General features: G+C 39.4%; 1 pseudogene; it reads right to left on the minus strand.

Annotated features, from left to right (window-relative positions):
* Nucleotides 1–607: 607 nt before the first annotated feature.
* Nucleotides 608–2,852, minus strand: LOC130135395 (1-aminocyclopropane-1-carboxylate synthase 1-like; annotated as a pseudogene).
* Nucleotides 2,853–7,661: the final 4,809 nt, after the last annotated feature.

The raw sequence follows: 7,661 nt of genomic DNA on the forward strand, positions 1-7,661 counted from the left end.
GCCTTTTCAATTTCCATACGAATAAGTTACGTTTATGCGAGACGGAAACCAAAGTAATTTAATTTCATATACGAGGGCGTATGATTTCACACATAGGAATAGGAGGGAAAGAGGGAAGTACACGTGAGAATTGAGATTTCACGGAGGGTGTGCGTTAATCTCTGTCTTGGTTCTACATGCTTTTCGTTAATTATTGGCTTTCCCTTGCAGTGTTTGCTAGGAATTTTGTCCTTGGTTCTATTTTGAAATGAGTTTATTATTAATATAACCGTTATTGCCCTAGGCCAAAGGAAAAGCTGCGCTACTGATAAACAAAAAGTGGAGGGAAAACTGCAATTTTGTTTTTCCAAATGAGAATCCATCTTTTGCATCTCACATTGCAATACTGCAAAATATGACACTACCAGGAGAACAAATATTTCGAAATAAAGTAGATTATTTTATTGATGAGATGGTAATACATGAAATAATCTTTCCTAGGGTTTCTTGCCCATGGGGCTATGACAAGCAGACAGAAGATTTGTCTACGGGAATGAAACCTTCTTTGAGGTTTCCACAAAAAGCTGACACAGCGTCCAAGCAAATGGTGCAAAGAAATGGTTGACGATTAATAACTCAATCATTGTAAAATGGGATATACGTAATTGTTGAGAACACTCCACCAAATAACAGAACAAAGCCAAAATGTCTCATCATCACCATTTTCATTGCCCTTGGTCACAAACTATCTAATAATCTTAAGCGCCTCTTCCCCCGTGCGATCATCCACATCAGCGAAGCAAACCCTTTGAATCCCGGGCTCCTGGCTATGGAAGGAGGACCCAGGTGAGGCATTGACCTTCACATCCTGTGTAATCACCCTCCACAGCTTCATCTCGGCACCGAGCGTTGGTTCTTTCACGAGGTGACCCAAATCCATCCATTGGAAAAGACCGGCCTTGTCTTCCAAGTCTTGCTCGAGTCCTTTGACAAAGTGACTCCGACTCTTGGCCAGTCTCCTTCTCTCTTCTAGGAAATTCTCTACAAACATCTCATCGGCGGAGAGCATGGAGGCAAGTAAATGCTGAGTCTACAAAGAGACCAATCCGAAACTAGACATTTTGCTGGCGCGATTGACCACTTGATCATTGTAGGAACAGATTATGCTGATGTGAAAGCCAGTAAACCCCATGTCCTTGGACAAACTGTAGATAGTGTGGACGAGATCGGGATTGCATTCAGTCTCTTGCATTTTTTCGAGATGCTCGTGAAGGCGGGGAAGTGAAGCTCGACAGGCTGGTGAGCGTTTCTCTGCTCAAAGTGATTCCCAGCGGGTTTGATTGGTTCGTTAAGATCACTCATTTTACGTTGATGTTGGCTTCTATGGCGCCCAGGTCACCAAGGCCCCACAGAAGCCAACATCAACGTAAAAGGAGTGATCTTAACGAACCCATCAAACCCGCTGGGAATCACTTTGAGCAGAGAAACGCTCACCAGCTTGTGGAGCTTCACTTCCAAGAAGAACCTCCACATGGGCTGGATTCCTTTTCCATCTTTGTGTTCCATCTCTGGCTGCAGTGGTTAGCAAAAATGACTTGGTTGTCAAGTTTGAATGTTATTGGAATTAATTAACTCACGAGTTCAAGCATGCGGAAGATTTGGTCTGGGTCCACTCTATTCTGCTATAATAAGCTCATCAAGATGCGGTAATCTCCATCATGTTTGTCTGCTTGACCAACCTTACTATTGCTACCAAGCATTTACCATCACTTTGACCTGACGACGTTCCCAGGTCAAAACAGCGACTTTTCTAGACTTGGAAATATTGATCTCTCTTAGTTACGGACGAATCAATTCCTAGCGGAATCTGAGGCACGAGGGCAAAGAATAATTTCCTAGGACTTGAATTCTGAAGCTTTCTTGTTCCCATTCGATTCAGATGAACTGTTCACCAGAACTTACTTTTCTTCGATGACTATTTGCCAGCTTGATTTTTTGCAAAGTTTTATTCATTTTACCATGCATGGACCTCACTACATATTTTTCGGATTATTCATTGAGGGCTATACGTGAGTTAACTACTTACATAAAATAATATATAGAGCAGAAGACGAGATGGGAGCATGAATCCTTACGCTGGATAATACGGAGAAGGAACGAGGAAAGCGTCTCCAGGATCAGCCAAGCAAAAAATGAGCGTCTTGCTCGCTCCCATCGCTCCACCACTCGTGAAAATACGATTCGGGTCAAATGTCGCCTTACCACGTCGAACCCTTCCCATGAACTTGGCGACAGCCTGAGAGAAGCAATGTAAAGCGCTTCTAGTGAGTAACAAAGGCCATATCATTTCCTTTTAATTAGAGAGACAATGTTTTCTCTTCGGCTGTCTACAACTTACTTGTCTGAATTCCAGGAGGCCGTGATAGTCCTGGAAAATGGCAACGTCCTTGAACTTGCCAACCCCATTGGAAGTGCAAATGAATGCTGTAGGATTGTCCTTTATCCACTCTTCTATCAGATTGAAGCAAAGCTGCAAACGATATCGCAAAACAAGGTGAAAAGGGGTATTATTAACAAAGTTGTGAAGCCATCTGTGTGAGAGTACGCGAATGGGCAACGCATGCTACTGTCTTACGGCAACTTTATATATATTATCTCCGAAAGCAGATTATTATAACAAAGAGCTTTTGCTACTACCAGACCTGATTCTCGGCAAGACCCATCTGGATAACTCCATAAGGATTCTGAGTTGCGGGAAAGGGGTTCTTGCCGTATGCCTTCCATCCATCAAAGTACGGAGAATGCTCACCGTGCCCGTCATTCCTGGAAATCTTCGAGTGCGACTCATGTTTTTTCTCACTTGCGAATTCCATTGATGTCTGTATGTTAAAACTGTTTTTCCTTACAGAATAAGAGCTGAACTACACTTTAGTCAGTTCTCAATCCTAGGACAATCTTGAGAGACAACACCGGAGATTGCCCCCTTTTTATAGGCAGCGGATCATTTACATGGCGGGCCCATGCGAGGGAAAGATGAAAGAAGATTCCACTATTCAATTCAAAGGAGTTGTTCGAAGATCAAGCGTAATTGCTTGCGTGTCTCCTATGACTTCATGGAGACAAATAGGCCAAAGTCAAGTGAAAAGAATCTTGCATGTTCATAATCTAGTGCTGATTGGACAAAAAAAAAAAAAATAGGTTGGCGATGAAATCATCATGCTAAAATAGTCAACGCAAAGGTGTCAAGGAGATCATTTGCGAATAAGGAATAAATTTTGGATTTGATATTGTTACAAAATATTAGAACCAGGCTTCCGCATTGATCCTTCATGCCCTAGGTTTATTTCGCATATACATGACTCCAAATTCTTCATTTTCACAGGCCTTTGTTCGTCGGTTTTAGATCGTGTACATGAGTGTGTGTTAGCTTATTATTCCATGTCACTCGACTATTCCATGTGCCTTTCATCCATACAGTTTTAGACTTTCTTACACGTGAGAAGAGATGCTAAAAAAAGAAAGTATACCGCATCACTTGACTATTATATTTGATTGGGCCTTATAAGACATATATAATTTCCTTTAACCTAATAATTTAAGCTTTTGGGTTGAACGTTCAAAAGTTTCATGAACTTTTCATATATAGAAATGGTATGCTAAATGACTAGAGGGGTGTGACTATGGAAATTTGAGACCCAAAGCGGGATATATTCGGGATGATTGGCTTTATCTCAAACTTGTCTCGATAACACTCAATCATTCTCCAAACCTGTCCTAGATAAGCCACTAGTTTGGCATAAAACTCCAAAGCTAAATCGATAAAATAGTCGGATATCCATGATTCAAATGAAACCTGCGATAGTATTATTCAAACAACAAGTTATCTCGCCCAAAATATGTTATAAATCACAACCATATATCAAAATGGTTGTAGATCTTAAACATAAGATTGTAAAAAGTTTAACATCAACAATCATAAAAATTTAAGATCTAAACTAGAAAATTAAGCTTGAAATGATGGTTATTCGCCTCGTAGCAAAATAAATAGAGAAATAAATAAACCAACGATAGGCTTTAATTGATAGCGTGCTTTAGGATTTACAAAAATTCTAAGCAATTTAAGTTTTTCAAAATAGTGAGAACAAGGGTTGCTTTGCACATGTTGAAATATTCCATATCGCTTAACAGTGAGTCTTATACATTCTTATATACAATTGGTCTTCCCTTCATTTAATAGGCGTGAAATTCTTTGAGTTTTGTAAATCGGATTTGATCATGCACAATAACATCAAATACTCGAAATTCATGTAAGACCTATAAAGGTTGAGACAGGATGGAGAAGTCGAGTACTTCTTGGCTTTACCGTGATAAGCAGTTTTCCTCAGGAGAGGGCGGGCAATTTCCACAAAACATGTGGTAATGTTGCTACTGGCATCAGAGACGCTTCGGCCCGAAGAACCAGCAGATGCAGACTTTGAAAGTTGCAAAGACAAAAAAAGGTAGCCGGTGGATGACGTCTTTGTGGGCGGTTCTTGGCTGTTTCCACAAATATAGAGTCACAGCGCATGCCAGAACTGGAACCTTGAATCCCCGGGGACCAAAAAGCAAAATCTCACTTGGGTTTTCCTGCCACAGGAAAATGCTTCACATGGTCCTCCACCCGTGCTGCTGTCTCTCTATAATTTTGCGTGTATAAACGTCCTGCTTCTCCAAATTCGTCAAGTCAAATCATGAATTCAATGCTAGGTATTCAGAGAAGTCCACGTGGAAGAATTGATACGGCGTGAAGTTGTTAATAAATCTTGGTCGATCAATAATTCATTGGTTTAAACTTTTGAGTGGTGGTGGGTCCAACCGGATATATTGGCGGGCTCGGGCTTCCGCTCTCTCTTGGCGATCTCCCTGGATCAACGGTATCGAGATTAACATTTGAGTGGACCAAAGATACCATTTGAGTGGAGCTGAATGACTTCATGCTAAATGACCAATGCATGCTAAATGGTGTCTTTGGTGTGACTATGCGAAATGACTAGAGGGAGGGTTTTTCATTTTTTTTCTTTGTTCTTCAAAGTTTGAGATTGCACTTTTATTTAAAGGTTAAATTAAAGTGTAATTTCAAAAAATGAAACGTAAAGATAGTTAGCCATTTCATAATTTTTTACTATTTAGGTTTCGTTCATTTCGCGGAAAATGTTACCTTTCTGAAAAATGTTTTCTAGGAAGCCATTTTCTTGGAAAATATTGCACAATTTTTCGGTGTTTGGCTGAAATCTGAAAAAATTTTGGAAAATATTTTTCGTTGTTTGGTATGAAAAAGATTTTCCTCCTTGCATTACTTTCCATGACTTCTGTTAAAATATGTCTCAAGTTTGAGCCCGTGAACGAAACTCGATCCAAAATAAATTAGAAAAAAAATCTGGAAGTTGAATATTTATGCATGTCCACCATAGAAATCTATATTTCCTGTTCAGTTAGTTAAGTCGGTAAAAGAAGTCAAAAGTGGAAAGTCCAGTCCGACATGCGTGACCGGGAAAACAAGACTCCAAAAAGGGGAAAGTCCATTGTTGCCAAATTTCATGAGAGAAAGAAAAGAAAGAAATAAAATAAAAGGAAGAAAAGAAAGAGAGTCCAATTGGATTTTATTTCTTATTTTGATTCTGTCAACTTTGACCGACCGGGGGACTTCTTGAGGCGGCAACCGTGCGCGTCTTTATCCTTGGGCTCTAGATATACACACGATATTGGACGGTGACTTCCTTAAGCCGTTGTTGATGTGAGCAGACTTGAAGCGCCATTTTCGGCTGAGTGCTCGGGGGGTTGGTGGTTTTGTTCGTGAAATTACATCGAGAGTTCAAGTATTTATAGTAATTAAATCTTGCGGTAAGATTTGTGTACAATTTCTCCGCGAGATTAATAAATTATTTCGTGAGGAAATTATGGGGCTAAACATTACGTGAGTTATTGAGTGTAATTAGGGCTTGGGAAACACTTAGAGTGTTTGAGTAACTCAAGTATGGTTGTAATTTCCGTTGTGTCGCTTGATCTATAGTGAAATTCGTTGTTGCTCTACCCGTGGACGTAGATCACTACGATCGAACTACGTAAATCTGGTGTCCGATTTATTTTCTTATTCTGTCAATTTTATTGTTCGATCACTTGGCTTAGGCAATAACTTCATTGAGACAAATAGGGCATAGGCAAGTGAAAAGAATCTTGCATTTTTATAATCAAGTGTTGATTGGAAAAGATAAGAAGGTTCGCGATGAAAACATCATGCTAAAATATTCAACGGAAAGGTGTGTTAGGGAGATCATTTGTGAACAAGGAATAAACTTTTGGGTGACTCCATTAGGATTCTCAGTTGTGTTTCGTGTGCCTTCGGTCCGTCAAAGTACGGAGAATACTCACCGTGCCCGTCATTCCTAGCAATCTTCTAAAGCGACTTCCATGTAAAAATTGTTTTTTTTCTTCCAGGTCAAATCTCGAGAGATGATACCGGAGATTGCCCCCTATTCATAAGCAGCGGATGATTTACACCGGCGGGCCAATGCGAGTGAAAGATGAATGAAAAGTCCACTATTCAATTCAAAGGAGTTGTTGGAAGATCAAGCGTGCTTGCTTGCGCGTCTTCCATGTTTTCATTGAGACTAGAAGGCCGTACGCTAGAGATAAGAATCTTCCATCTTTATAATCTAGTGCTGATTGGGAAAAGAAAAGGTAACTGGTGATGAAATCGTGTCAAATTATTCAACACAAAAGTGTTAGGGAGATCATTTGTAAATAAATCCCAATAAATTTTCGGGTTTCGTCGTTGATCATTCGTGCCCCATGTTTGACTATTCTTTTTTTCTTTGGTTAGACACACTTGACTATTCCACATGCCTTCCTTTCAAACGGTTCTAGATATACTTACATGTGAGGATGAATGTTAAAAGAAAATCGCACCTAATCACTTGCCTGTTATGTTTGATTGAGCCTTATAATATATACTGTGTCATTTCATTCCACCTAATAAATTAAGTTTTTGTCTCCAACATTTCAACAATTCCATATGCTTTTCACATATAGAAATGGTATGCTAATTGACTAGAGGGACGCGATTAAAGAGAATTAAGAATGGAAGTGGAATACATTTGGAATGTAACTCTCAATTATTCTCCATACCCATCCTATATCAGGCGCTCGGTTTGACATAAAACTCCAAAGTCGAGTTAGTAAAATAGTCAGATTTTCACAATTTAGATGAAACCTTTGATAGTATCCTTTAGATAACAAGTTATCTCGTACTAAATATGTAATAAATCATCCCCATATATTCAAAATTGAAGGTTGGTAGATTTTAAATACAAGATTGTAAAAGTTTTAAAAACAAACAATCATAAAGATTTAAGATCTAAAATGGGAAATTATGCCTGAAATAATGGTCGTTGGCCTTGTTGCAAAGAGAACAACATTACACTTTGATGAATAGCGAGTTCTAGGATTTACAAAATTACACAAGCAATTTAAGCATTTCGAAAGAGCGAAGGCAAGGGCGGCTTTGTAGACTTCCAATCACCCGATTAAGTAAATTCCCAACCCGTTTGAAATTCTATAAGTTCCGAGAATAAGATTCTGAATTCACCCAATTACGTCAACACCCGAAACCCATATAAGACCTATAAGACTCGGAACGGTATGGA

The sequence above is a fragment of the Syzygium oleosum genome, unplaced genomic scaffold (genome assembly GCF_021117445.2).
Source record: "Syzygium oleosum isolate NSW1041296 unplaced genomic scaffold, Sole_v2.1 Sole_v2.32, whole genome shotgun sequence".
NCBI classification, from domain to species: domain Eukaryota; kingdom Viridiplantae; phylum Streptophyta; class Magnoliopsida; order Myrtales; family Myrtaceae; genus Syzygium; species Syzygium oleosum.